This window comes from Haliotis asinina, chromosome 3 (genome assembly GCF_037392515.1).
Source record: "Haliotis asinina isolate JCU_RB_2024 chromosome 3, JCU_Hal_asi_v2, whole genome shotgun sequence".
In the NCBI taxonomy this organism is placed as follows: Eukaryota; Metazoa; Mollusca; class Gastropoda; order Lepetellida; family Haliotidae; genus Haliotis; species Haliotis asinina.
In genome coordinates, this window is record NC_090282.1 from 67,683,481 (window position 1) to 67,698,759 (window position 15,279).

General features: G+C 39.6%; 1 pseudogene; it reads right to left on the reverse strand.

Moving 5' to 3' along the window:
* Positions 1-3,175: 3,175 nt before the first annotated feature.
* LOC137278980 (uncharacterized) lies at positions 3,176-3,946 on the reverse strand (annotated as a pseudogene).
* Between the last annotated feature and the right edge of the window lie 11,333 nt (positions 3,947-15,279).

Sequence of the window (15,279 nt, forward strand, 5' to 3'; positions counted from 1 at the left end):
TGCGTAGATGAGTGATATTTTACGCCTGTTTCTGAAGGTAGAAGGAAAGTATATTTAACGCATTAAACCCAAATTTGTTTAGTTGTCTTTTCCACGAGGAACATTTCATCAGAAGTGTTCCTGCTCAAATAAATGTACTAGTACATAAACATTACACACGTCTCGTTATTTCATATCCCATGACTGTCCAGAACCTCCCGTGCATCTGATTTTATTTTGACTGTTTTTTTAAACGTTTTTTATATAGGGAAAAACGCATCCTAAAAATCAGTTTCCGTTGTCATAATTTCACAGAAGCTTTGTAAAAGCGCAAAAAACACACACAAAAAAAAACGTGAAAAGCGACCTCGGACGTCCGTCCATGACGGAACACCAGCACAGGCGGTATCACGTAACATGACGTCAAATGTGACTATTGCTGGTGACTTCCTCTTTGGTTATATTTGACAACTTGACAGTGACCATGGATTCAGAAGCTTTAATAAATGTACCCGACGTCATTTTTACGTGAAGTTAGACCGTTCCAATACGAGCTGATTTTACATCGTGCCGGAGTAACTTCGAGTGGACATAAGAAGAATAATCCATCGAAACAGAGGCAGCAGTTTGATTCAATTCAATTCAATTCAATTCAATTCAATTCAATCTATTTACTCGCTATTTTTGGCCGTGTGACCCAAAGTACAAATGATTGTGACGACATAGCCTTAAACGTGACAGGAAGAACATATGTACATCTTCATGAAAAGGAAAACACATGTTTCATGAAACTTGCGACACCAGTCATGGTTTGGATATTTTCTGTACCGAGAACAGAGACTTTTAAAATTGATACTATGTAATTCTTTTGTTCGGAAGTCAGCATACCTCTCACATACAGATACACGGAACTCATCTTCGAGAACTCCTATATTACAACATACATACATAGTGCATACAGGAATAAGTGCAATGTTTTTTCTCTCAATAGATTAACTTTAAACGAATGCAATGCAATACGTAATTTATTGAATGCAAGAATCAAGGTGTTATCACTTAATGCTGTAAGATATATTTCAGGCTGTAATAATGATTTGAAATTCGAGTAATTCTTTATAAATGTGGATGTACAAAGAGCGTTATGCCAAACCTGGAAATACATATACCACGGATTCTTTGTGCAAAAGTGCTTTTAGACAATTGTATTTTCCCTGCATCTTCTCTATGCAAATATGTGAAAAGCTAGTGACGGACATCTGAAACCTATATATGTGTACCATTTTCATCAATGTTTTAAAGGAATAAATACTACTGGTGAGGATGGCGGTGTAATTCCATTCTTTATATTTTTAATCAAAACGTTATAACACGTATTTGAGTAGACAGGTGCACTTATCTACCACACCCGTCCAGTATTATCATATTTGATGCACACTTGCAAACATTTCGAAATAATGTTTCACATGCAACAGTGATGGAAATATCCTCGCTATAACGAACTAATCTGTATATGGAGCAGATTACCTTACTAGCACTGAGAGAGATAGTTTGACATAATTTTGACCACTTCAATGATGATGCGAACAGAATAAAAGGTAGCTAAAATAAGTTACAATTTAACATCTTGACCACTTGATGTCCACACAGGAAAACTCGGGAACATAGACTGGTAAGTTAGTCAGATAGTCAGATAGTGTTTATTTCGTAAGGGTGCTATTGGCCCATGGTACAGGTACTATAGCACAAATATTTGTTGAGTGCAGAGGGTTTGAAATGGTGGCTAACACTTATGATAAATGTAGTTATATACGAATAACCGCCTTTACAAGATAAATACATCAGAAATGCTTATCTAAGAATGAATAATCTTTGAAGTTCGTAATACAAACAACTGCTGAATACTCGGTTTTATCGGTTCAGTTATATTGTTAAGTTGCCAAATGTGATACATGAACTTTATTCATGAAGTACTAACTGCTGTCTGTGAGCGGTTCATCAGGACTTCGCTGTGGTAAATCGTCTTGTAAAATACACGACTGAGGTATTTGTTTATAATAACACTCAAAGCAATAAGTTCGTGTTATGCTTGATGGTTAAATTTGACTGATTCTCATTCTGAAGAGGAAAATTGTTAATTACTGTGAGTCACGTCCTAAAAACCATGATGAAATTAACAAGGCCTCAGTCAAAACACATACCGTAACAACCATCACACACAGTGGCATAAACAACCCTCAAGCACACGCAGTTACGGATCAGGTTAGCTATTCTCGAAACGTTCGTAGCCCTACGAACTTCTTAAGCCCATTCTTAACACATTGGCTACGATCAAAGCTAGGAATTCTTAGGGCTACGAACGTTTCGAGAATAAGGGCCCTGAACATAATACATTATTGCATAACACCCCTCCAGCAGTCAGACTGATTAAACGTATAAAATATAATATAATAAAATAATCAAAATGACTTGCGACGGCCCCTAAGGAGTATACGGCGTCGGATTCCTGCCTGTTTTCCTGTTTGGAGGATTTACCCATTACTGACTTGCCTTTACCGTATGGTAAATTCCATATGGTCCCTTAACAGTTCTACATTATTTGTTCCGTTCTGTTTTCATCCGTTCACCCGCTACTCATGAGTCATCAAAGTCCCTTATCCCCTACTTATTTGGATAGTATAGAATATTGCTGAATGTGCCGTGAATGACGAAACCAAACAAAGTCAAAGTAAATGGTACGAGAGGCATATGAGGAGACGTGTATAATGTATATGTACCAGTACCACTGCTAATGGAATGTTCCTCGTGGAAAAGACACTTAACCAAAGATGGGTTTAATGCGTTGAATATCCTTTCCACCCACCTTCAGAAACGGACGTAAAATATCCCTCGTCTACGCAGTACACGCCTGAGAAAGGTTGGTTCAAAATTTGAATCCATTTGAATGTAGAGGCCCCTGTCGTTTTCATTCATGTGTCGCTCACCACATATATAGTCCGTTTGCAGTGAAAACGTACCGATAAAATTCACTTTAAACAAAAATAAAGATAAGTCAAATAAAGTGAAATTAACATTTCGAATACTCATAATTTTACATTGTCAAATGAAAATTTAAGTCTCAGAATTTGATTTAACTTAACTTCCACTCTGGAAAACATCAGAAGTAACGTCACTTGTAATATATACAAGGATACTTCAGTCATTTCGTGAATTCAGTATCTGCCAGAGCCAAGACGTACGCCTGTCTGTGCATGACTGGACCTATAGGTGTGGCTGAAGGATTCGTATGAGATCGGAAGCGGCATCTAGTACTAACTGTTGACCTATCGCTTTCAGTTGCATCTGGTTACGTTCCTGTGTCCACTGTCTTCACCTGCTTCTTCTTTTCCCCAGTCTTTAAGGTAGGGATAGAGCCATCTGTTCTTTTAACAGCGGTTCTTAGCGCGTAGTTGTGGGATGAACGGGTAAGACTACTATGTCTTCTGATCTTTGATGATGAATTAATAAAGGATTTCATTCCACCCACTTTGATTGGTTTCCCACAATCACCACATATCCCAGGCCGGGAGATGCACCACAGCTCGTGCCCGCCCGTCATGCAGCACTCTCTGTACTCGGCCGGGTTAGGATCACTATACAAACAACTGCACCATTTATCAACAGTCACCCTTGAACTGTATCCATCTGGAGAGATTGTTAGTGTTTCTCTTGATGCCGTGGCTGATGAGGTGATGCTGTAAGGCCTGGGAATATCTACCGTTATTTCATGACAGGAACTAGAAGTCAGCGACCTGTCTCGAATAAAGGGAAGGTATTCCAAGTCGGTGCCTTCCTTCCCATCGAGCATGGAAGGGATTACGATGCTGTTTGACTTTGTTTTCAAAGAGTTGCTGTTCTTAGAGAGCACTGTCTCGTCATCCCGTTCTTCGAGATAATTATCTTCACTGGCACTATGGTGTCGATGGCCCATTTCTTTATGACACAATATGCACTTGGTCTTAACAGGAAGTATTCTGCAAATATAAAGGTACGATGTTATGCAAAGTCAGTGAGTTGGTTAAAATATTGTTTTAAACATTATCGATATCATATGTCAGCTCGATGGTTGTAAGCAGTGACTACATGAATCGTGTGTTGATTTGTCGATTGTTTCATATATCAAACACCACAAATGTGCTTCACACATTTGTGGAATTGAACCCGGGTCTTCGGCGTGACGAGCCATTGCTTTAACCACTGGGCTACCCCACCACACCTTTTCCCCTGAATTCTCCAGAATATTATGACTACACAATGTCATTTAGAAAGTCGTCAAATGCAACATATGTATTTGGGATTTCGAACCCGCACCCTCTGAGTCAGGCACCTAATCGCCAGCACACAAAGTCAGCCGCCTAGCCCGCTCATCCACCGTCTCCCGAATGGGACTCAACCCAAAAAGTACTAGATTTTGTACATTACTAAGAAAGTGAAATCCCAAATATCACATGGGTAGAATATTATACGTTGGTCACTGGTCCCGAGGGACTAGTGAACAACGTATTTATCTTACCGCACACCTCAAAGTTAACTTTAAACTGATTGAAACATGGGTATGGGGTCGTACACTTCAGCCAACCTCCGTGAATCAAACGATTCGAATCTTGCATCTTGCTGTTTTTCTCGTAGGCATTGTCTTAGTAAAGTCGCCGCGATTTAATTCCCTTTCGTAACATTAACAGGGACAACATTTGAACGTTTTGTCAAAATACCATGCCTCATTTAATGTTATTTGAGATACAAGAGTAACCACCACGAAATACCGAATGAGTTTTCAGATTATTTCTCATCTCTGTATATGAACAACACGTGGGTTCGACGGGTATTTACACTACAATGTTTACTATTTATAGTTACTAATTCCCTACAGAGAATTTACATGCTGAGTGCAAGTGTAACAAAATGGCCAATAGGGTATTTGCAGTGCAGATATAAGTAATGGCCAATAGGGTATTTACAGTTGTAACCAATGGCTGTAAGGTATTTACACTGCAATGATAACTGGCGGACTATGGTGTATTTAAAGTGCAAGTGTAACTAAGAACCTATAGGTTATTCACAGTGCAGTTGTAACTAACGCCCTATAGTGTATTTACAGTGCAGTTGTAACACACAATATGTAGGGTATTTACAGTGCATTTGTAACTAACCATCAATAGGATATTTACAGTACAAATGTAACTAACAACATATACGACATTTAAGAGTGCAACTGTAACTAACGACCTACAGTGTACTTACAGTGTAACTGGAACTAATGTAGGCTGAAAGTGAAGAAGCTTCACTCGTGACACTCCGTAAACACAAGCATGGCCTCGTCAGTAGAGTCCCCGAAACAGATAAAAGGTCACCTTCTCTATAAATAAATTACGTGTTTACAACAGGGTACCTCACATGTGTCTACTTACAGTTTAAGATGTATCCCCGAATGACGACCTTTCCAAACACAGTGCAATCCAGCTTCTCAAGGAATGGCCACTCGTATACATAGTGAGCTTTTCTCATTTCAGTATGCTTACTCGATGCTACGGTTAGTCCCTTATTTCATCACAATGGCAAACCCAACAAGCCCCAATGCCACAACCCATATTTCATGAGAAAAATAGGCATGTTGACATCAGTTGATGCTTGTAGTTAGATGCTTAGAAAGGCATGACCCGTGAAAGTCCCGGGGTAGAATAGGCCTCCAGCAACTCATTCGTGCCATAAAAGGCGACCATGCTTGTAAGAGGCGACTAACGGGATCGAGTGGTCAGGCTCGCTGACTTGCTTGACACATGTCATCGGTTCCCAATTGCGTAGATCGATGCTCACGTTGTTAATCACTGGATTGTTTGGTCCAGACTCGATTATTTACAGACCGCCGCCATATAGCTGGAATATTGCTGAGTGCGGCGTAAAACTAAACTCACTCTCACTCATTAGACAGACATTATAACAATAACCTATGTACGTTACTATGGGGACGAATGCAGTGTTACCACTGAGAGATGCAGTCATATTTTCTGACAACTGACACGTTCTTTCGTAATCTGGTGGCCCCGCGCTCGAAGTTAAAGTGTTGAACAGAGACTTTACTGTCTGGGCATCCCTAATATCCGGCCATTAGTGGAGTGTCTCCACAATAATTACAAAGTAATTAGCAGGATTTAAGGATAAACCCATTAACATCAAAGAATTGGCCTGGACTCATCCTACACTTGTACTGGCGTGAGCACACGTCTTGGTTAGATGTTGGTACGTCACTTATCTCTTGTGGACTCTGATTCTGAGAACCAGTACAGAGCTCCATTACTGAGGTAATGTACGAACAACACATCTGTCTTTCCAAATGACCAAATAATTTTTTCGTATCGGCCTTTGTCGACTGTTAAAAGAATGAGAGTTTGTGCTGGTGGAAAATGTTGTCGAACGAAATATAATCATATAATCTCACTGCGAGAGAGAGAGAGAGAGAGAGAGAGAGAGAGAGAGAGAGAGAGAGAGAGAGAGAGAGAGAGAGAGAGAGAGAGAGAGAGAGAGAGAGAGAGAGAGAGAGAGAGAGAGAGAGAGAGAGAGGAGAGAGAGAGAGAGAGAGAGAGAGAGAGAGAGAGAGAGAGTTGGCGGTCGGTTTATAACGAAGCTCGGCACGCCAGAATTGGATTCCACACATTGTACCTCCGTATGGTGTAATGCCCTACATGTAGATGAATATCCACAGTATCACTGTGTCACTGTGTCACTGTGTCTAAGTCAACTGGAGTTCACTGAACGACTCCAGATCTTTGTTAGCAAGTGGTAATTCAAATATATACAGCAGTATCAGCAGCAGATAGTTAGAAAGACGATATGTCTCCATTGCCACGGCTCTCTGCTAAAACACCTTCACATCAATCGTTTAAAGACATCCTCCAAGATGCGTGCAGACAAATACATATTTGTTCATCTCAGGACACTGCTATTAACAGCACCTGAACGAGGTCACTCAAGGTAATTATGTAGACTATCTTAAGCAAATAAGTTTTGGTATCAAATATACCCACTAAAATTGATGAAACTTTTTAAAGATTAAATTTTACCGTTGACCTGGCCTTTACATGGGTGAAATTCTCCATATCAACCTAAATGTCTGTTTCAGGTTTTACTTCAAGTAATATCCAGCGTTCTCAATATGAAACGTGCAGCTGACCAAAATCGACAGCAGCGAACCCTGTGGTGTTATTTCATTGTGACGCTATGATATTCAAAGGAATGTGATGTTGCTTCTCAGTGAGAACTTTGAGATAAGTGGTAAACCTGTGTGGTAGACCGAATTCTTGGTCCCTTCTTTTCCTCCAGTATGAGGTTCTAAGTCCTGAGTCCTAGGACTTTGGTACAGTCCTCATGTTTTCTAATGTTTATGGTTTTTAGATAGCGTAATGACTACGTGTGTAGAAATTGCTGGTGCCTTGGACAACACGTCGCTTTAGTGACAAAACTCTCGTGATGCTCATCACACTCATGTAATAATGTCTTATGCGATTTCTCTTTGGAGACATCAATGACCTCACCCAAACGAAATCTGTAGGAGTTGGTTTTTTGTGCAATGAAACTCACAGTTAGCATCATTTCAAGTTACACAATACTACCGACCAAATTGTACAGTAGTTTAAACCTCACAGTCCCTCTCGGTTGGCAATAATGTACCTGGTGTATTCAGGTGTATTTAAGGTGTATTAATATTAGCTTCGTCTGCCTTTTCAACATGAGTTTACACACGTGGTTGTAATAATAGGTCATACGAAACAAACTCAGGTCATCATTTCAGGGTGCCCATTTGTGAGAAAGAGAGGTACGCACAATCCTTTTTCACCCGTCTTCGTGGTCATTTGATAAACTTTCAGGGCTAAATTGGGGGTGCGCACCCCCATCCCAACCGCCTCTGTATCGGCCTATGGACTCCCAGTTGTTAAACAGCGTTACTTCCTTACTGCATGTACTACAATGATGACATTGTAAACGTGTAGAGTCTGCGTACTTTGAGCTTTTCTGGATCCTCAGTAACCCATGCTTGTCGTTAGACGCAACGAGTAGGATCGAATGGACAGGCTGGATGATTTAGTCGACGCTTGCCATTGGGTCCCAACTGCGTAAATCGATGTTCATGCTGTTGATCAGTGGATTGTCTGGCTCAGACTCAATTATTTACAGATTGCAGCCATAAAGCTGGGGTATTGCTGAGTGCAGCGTTAAAGAACAAACAAATAGCATCAATGAATGATCTGATTTAGTTACATTTGACTGAAATATGGCTGCGTCAAACAACAAACAAACAAATCCTTAGCTGCTGACTAGCAGCGGCATACCTGTTCACGGTGACCTTATAATATACCCACCCACTGTATCCAACTTACCACTGACCCAAGCCCACCTTTGGGTTTGGTGATGTTCATTATCGCTGCCACCCGTCTCTGTAGTCTTCGTATGTCCCCCTGGTCCAAGGAGAGAGAGAGGGGATGGGGACCAGGGGTAGAAGTCTTCGGGGAGACAAAACTTGTGGGAGGGACTAGGTGGGAGGGCAAAATAAGAGGAATTGCTGAGTCAGTAGAACCAACCATCGAATGTCTGTTATGAGACGGCATGGTGTGAAAACCTGGAGCAAAATAGGCAAAATTTCATTTGAAAACTTTAAAAAAACTATATCTACTTTACGAATTCCTATTTACACTGTAGACTGTTATCCCGATGCATGATTACTCTACCCTGTCACAACAGAATAACATATATAGTAATTTGATAGAATCGAGTGGTCTTTATCGTTGTTTTATAGTACACGTCAAGATATTAAATAACGTAATGCCTTCAAGAATGATAATGTGATAATGTGGACAGTGTTACATTCTGTAGGGGGTATACTTTCCTTTATGACACGAAATAATAACTCAGATATTACGGTGTTACTATATGCATTTGATCAGGTTTGTCAATGGTATTAGCGGCCATCTTGGATAACCCGTATAAGGAAATACTTTGTAGCATAATATCAATCATCGTGTGAAGTTTGTGATGTAATGCGTCGAATACGCGCATATCGTCATGTCAAGTTTCCATGACTTTCAGCAGATATTTCATAGGATTACTGAATTCGTTGTATATTCTAACACTCAGGGTACGCCGGTTATTTTTTTTAGCGAAACGTCAGTGAATGAATGTGAACCGGAGCGTTGAAATTGTTTAAACTGAACTGACCTGAATATATTTTGTTATCCCGTGAAGTCATGAATATCAACAGGAAACACAAGCTCCCGTTCCCTGTGATAAATACACGACATATTCGCACTTTGAATCCCTGATTTCACAAAAGAGTTCCCCATATTCAGAAACACCGATGAATAAAAGTGAAAAAAATTCCTTTTATATATATCTATGAGAAACCTTCATGGTGCTATTCTAACTGTTTAAAGGGTATTTATGTATGAATCATTACTAAATTGTAAATGAAGAGGGCCAATCGTAAGAGGAAATGAATGAAGGATTGTGGTTTTATACATATATACACGAATTACCCGCAGGCACACGTAGACACACGTAGACGCGCTTACGCACACACGCGCCTACGCATGCACAGGTACATAGCTGCTGAAAAGGTCAGTCACAGATGAATCGCCTGATGATAGGTTCGCATCCCAGTTTCATCATGAATTATCCTGTTTTTGCTTGTGTGTTGTTTAATGTCGCACCCTGCAATATTCCAGGTATATTGTTTGATCTGTAAATAATCGACTCTGGACCAGACAATCCAGTGATCAATATTATGAGCATCGACGTATGCCAATACGGATCCGATGGCCACCCGATCCCTTTAGGACAAGCATGGGTTGCTGATGATTATTTCAAACCCGGATCTTCACGGCTCTCTTTAGTTCTTCTATACATACCCGTGTTTCATCAACGTGGTAAATACATCCGATGTGTGTCTCTGGGTTTTACTTTCGCATCTGGCAAGAAACCTATTACTGGAATACTTAACAAGACAACACTGTCCCAAACTCACCCTCTGCACAATTATTACTCGTTTGCTCTATTTTCGTCTCGTTTTCATGCATACCTCTAGACAGAAACGTTTCCATGTGCACATGCAATAACTCGCACTCTCATTTTCATGTCCATATGCATTAGACACATTCAAGGAGAAAGGTACTTTAGAAAAGGATTTCAGTCCGCCACATCTGTCCGTATTAAATTTCTTGCAACTTGTACAGTGACAGTGATCATTGCAATTAGGTGATCATTAGGACAGTTGCAAATTTATGTTTTTTGTAAGTGTCGCCTCTTTTGACAACCATTGGTTGTCTGGAGACCAGTTCAAGCGAGACATCCACGGGTGCATCTACATATTGCCCGTTGATCTGACCACCGTTTCGCTTCTGTCCGAGAAGATGTTCCACACCACACTGCGTGTGAAGTTGTTGTCGGCTAAGAAGTCACAGTGTGTGACGTGATTGATAGTGTGATATCGCATTCCCGTCAAACTCGATCGGTGACAATAATAGTATATTGAGTAAAAGTAAACATTCTCTTCCAAATGATTATTCGCCCATGGAGAAGATTTTTCGAAATCGCACTCAGTCAAGTCACAAGGATTTAAAAATTGTGTCATGATACTTTTAACCATGCTTTCATCCATTTACAACCTCCAAAACATTAATTCTGGACTAACATTAAACATTCTCGCCTATGAGCCTGTGCATGGGCCACTGTTCGCCCGTGGGCGAGCTAGTTTAAATTTTGAGTTTTTAAATTTTTGTTTTCTGGACTTTAGTGAGTCCAGAATTAAATTGTGACGTGTTATATATTTTCAACCACTGATTTAGGTAGAAGGATTTTCTCACAAAACAACATTCACCAACACATACGAGTGTCTGATCGCGTTCAGATCAAGAGAAATAAACTGCCTGTATCCATTGCCCGCGTCCGGTGTTTTTGAACACAGCTATGGTAACTCACTGCCGACCTCGCTGCTAAGGCAGCACTCAACAAATCCGTGACGCCACTTCTTATTCCTTACGCTGATTATAAAGCTATCATTAGCTCTTGTGTTCGTGATCTGATGCAGAAGAAGTGGGACACCCAAGTGGGCATTAATAAATTGCATGCAATAAAACCTTATGTTGGTTATACCTACTTGGGTTGCCGGTCCAGATTTGAAGAGGTTAAGGTATACACGACACAAACAGATGAAATGACTTTGGGAAAAGATCATGAAGATTTCCTGGTTCGTTGGTGTATGAAGAAAACAAAAACCTTTGTACGAGTTAACTTAATTCGTTTGATTGAAGTTTAAGAACAAATGCATTAGTTCCCAACATATCAGTGGGTGCAATATGCGAAGCCAATTTCTGGTGTCCCCGCCATGATATTGCTGACATATACTTCTAAAAGTATCATGAAATTAAACTCACGGAACAATGTAGAGACTGAGGCAGTGACACAATGCCTGACCCATCTTCACAGTAATCAGCCAGTCCCCTGAACTCATGAGCATATGTGTATGCTCATCTTTTTATGTCGTGTTTACCTTTTTATTCTGCAGCCTTGAGTAATCGAGTCCCAATGCACATTTACACGTCGAGTGCGTGAATGATGTCTTTTAGAGTGAGTTAATATGTACCGTTACATCGGCAATATTTCAGCCATATCGTGACGAGAACATTTTGATACTGAAATGAAATAGGTATACACCATAAACACCTGTCGTCAAAGGACAGTAAAACAACTAGAATATCACAGATGCAATTAAAACTAGTGTGGAGAGTTAAAACAAATACCACTATTTGGACAATACAATATAAAATACGGGCTGTAGATCGCCAACAAGTGAAAGTAGATCACCATACTAGGGACCATGGGGACTTACAGTACCTTTGTTACCTGCATGGAACCCAACTGGGTTTACACCATCCCCTCAGCCATTGGCGATTATACTGAAATTTAGCCATTATTAAAAACAGGAAATATACTACGATTAAAAGTTTGGTCGTACTAAATTTACATAGAATGTTTTGTCCTCCCAGAAGGACAATAATTTTACAATACTTCAACCCCCTCGAGGGCAAAGCCACTAACAATCTCAGCTATTAATCTAGACTGCCAATAATAAAATATTTAATTATTTACAATTCTTATAACAAATCTAATTCTTTTAAAAGTGCAATGATTAAATGAAAGCTGGTATTAGTAAAAAGATCCTTCATAGTTCGTGAATTAAAATACTGATCCCTTGTGATGAATACTCAACACAGTCAAGCAGGATATGCTTGAATGTGATTCTTTCATCACAAGGGAGGCAGAACGGAGGATCCTCGCCTTTCAATAGGTATGCATGTGTATATCGTGTATGGCCAATACGACATCGTCTTAAAATAACCTCTTCAAATCTGGACTGACAGCCCAAGTAGGTGTAACCAATATACGGTTTTATTTCATGTAATTTATTTATACCTACTTGGGTGTCCCACTTCCTCTGCATCAGATCACGGATGTAAGTTCTAATGCTAGCTTTGTAATCAGTGTATGGACTAAGAAGTGGTGTCACAGATTTGTCGAGTGCTGCCTTGGCAACAAGATAGGCCATTGCGTTACCGGAAATGCCTACATGGCTGGGCAACCAACAGAAGACGATGTCGTATTGGCCAGTAGCAACATTATTATACAATTCAATAATGTCAATTAAAAGTCGATGTTTACAAGAAATATTTTTAATAGCCTGAAGGCAAGAAAGAGAGTCTGAAAAGATTATAATTTTTATTATTATACTGCTTATGTTTAGGGTGTTTATTAATATACTTAAGAGCTGTTAATATGGCGTTTGCTTCAGCAGTGAAAATAGAGCTATTATCCGGTAATCTAGGAGATATTGTTCTGGATCCAATGACAGTGGCACAAGCCACTGCGCCACCGTCCTTGGACCCATCTGTAAATAAGGATTTATAATTGCTATATTTATCTTTTAATTGATTATATTCTTGTTCATATTGTAATTCATTCGTTTCTGATTTTTAAATGTGGTCAATGTTAGGTCCACTTGGGGCCTAACCAATTGCCAAGGAGGAGAAGAAAGAAGACGGGAAGGGGCTATATTGTCCAGCTCAATGCTGGCAGCAGAAATAAATGGTTTTATTCTTACACCAAGAGGCGGAACAAGAGATGATTTCTTGTTGTATAACTCCTCATACAGAGGATTGAAAACACAGTTATATGCAGGGTTTGACTCATCGGAGTACAATTTTGTTACATACTGTAAAGATAATTTTATGCGTCGCTGCTCAAGAGATGGTTCATCAGCCTCGACATTCAGGCTGTCAACTGGTGAAGTTCGAAAGGAGCCAAGACAAAGTCTTAGACCTTGATGATGGACAGAATCTAATAGTTTTAGGTTGCTTTTGCAGGCTCCACCATATACAATTGAACCATAATCAAGCTTCGAACGGACAAGTGATCTATATAGGTGTAGGAGGGTAGTTTGATCACCTGCTCACTTGCAGTTAGACACGACTTTCAATAAATCAAGTGCCATCAGGCATTTAGTTCCAGAGTAACTCTGCTGTTACCAGACGTATACAGTTCATTGGCAAATTCATTAATAAAAAGTATAAAAGGTACAGGACCTCGGATACATCTTTGTCTTACTCCACGGGAGGTATCAAACGCTACTGTTCTTGAACTACCAACTTATACGCAGGCCTTCACTGATGCGTACATACTTTTGAGTAGGATAGGTAACATTCCATGACATTCACGTTTTCACTAGAACATATAATAATTTATCCATGTTACTCATATAATTTATAAAATAATAACAATAAAATATCATCCATATTCAAAAGAAATCATTGTAGACATCTGAATATCATACGGACATGTATTTGTGAATCACTATCAAATGGTGATAAAAGCAAAATCCTGAATGTGTCTTGCCACACTCCTCACCTGTGGGAAAAGTCACAAAAACATGGAAAGGCAAATCAGTCCTTATATATCATGTTTAGTGAAAGTATTATACTGAGTATACATAAAGAGGAAAACAGAGGATTTCCTTGGATGTGTTACGAGAATGTATTTTCTGTAATCTATACTGTCAATGATTAAGTGATAGTTATCACTGGGTCACAATGTTTAAAGTTTTGAGTGTAGATTGTGGCTCACTTTTATTATCATATATGTTCAATGGCAATAGTATTTTTAGCGGCAGGCATTCTTGAGACTGCTCATGGTTGCCTGCCCTTCTTCCCATTCGGAAAAGTTCTAAGTGAATGGCAATGCGGCTGCACTATGCTCGAATGTTTGCGACACTGTGTCGGTGCATATAAAGGCTGGTTGTTGTGTTGAAGGGAAAATCACACATGGTCTAACACACGGAATTACACTAGGAGTTCGTTGTCTGTCGACATCGATTTTCTGCTTTCATCTACATCAGTGCAGCACCATCATTTGAGACAGTTTGCCTGACCACAGACGTTGCAAATCATCTTCATTTAGTTTATCAGATATCAGTGTAAAATGCCAAGATTCTGGTGCGTTGATACTTTATATTTGTGACCCATTATCTTAGACTTGTTACTCATTTGCATTCTATTAGAAATTTGCGTTTTCATTCAGTGTAACTTGCTCATTGTTTGCTCAATATATTATTGAATATTTTAGAGTGGTCTGTCTTACATTTTGCTGGTTCAAAGGAGATTCTTATACCTTTTGTCACGGCAATTTAGGAACCGTAACAGAGGTCATGGATGAATTTCAAGTATGTAGTATGGGAAATATCAAGATATCTTGAAACTACAAAATATATGGCTTACACACAGAGCAACATGTATTTCTTTATACCATCTAGTCATCTCTATACAATCTTTTTTTCTGAAGATATCATTTGAGATATACATATCTATCTAAATGTCCCCCTAGACGTCAGTAATGGCAATGTTTCCTACGGGAAATACTAGTATACAGACGTGCACACAGCGTTAACAGTTCGTTTGGCGTGAATTGAATTCACAGAGAATTGAACTTACTTCTTATCTCACTGATCTTTCTGATCATTGGAAGATTTGCTGGCACTGGACTCCATCGTCGAGGATGTTCTCTTGAATGTCTGTTGATAGGCTAGTCATAGCTTAACACAGAAGTTGTTCGTTGCAAGAAAGTGTTGTGCAATACAGCCCATGCCGAAGATACAGGTTTGACTCCCTACATGGATACAATGTGTGAAACCCATATTGACGTCCTCACCGCATTATTGCTGAAATGTTG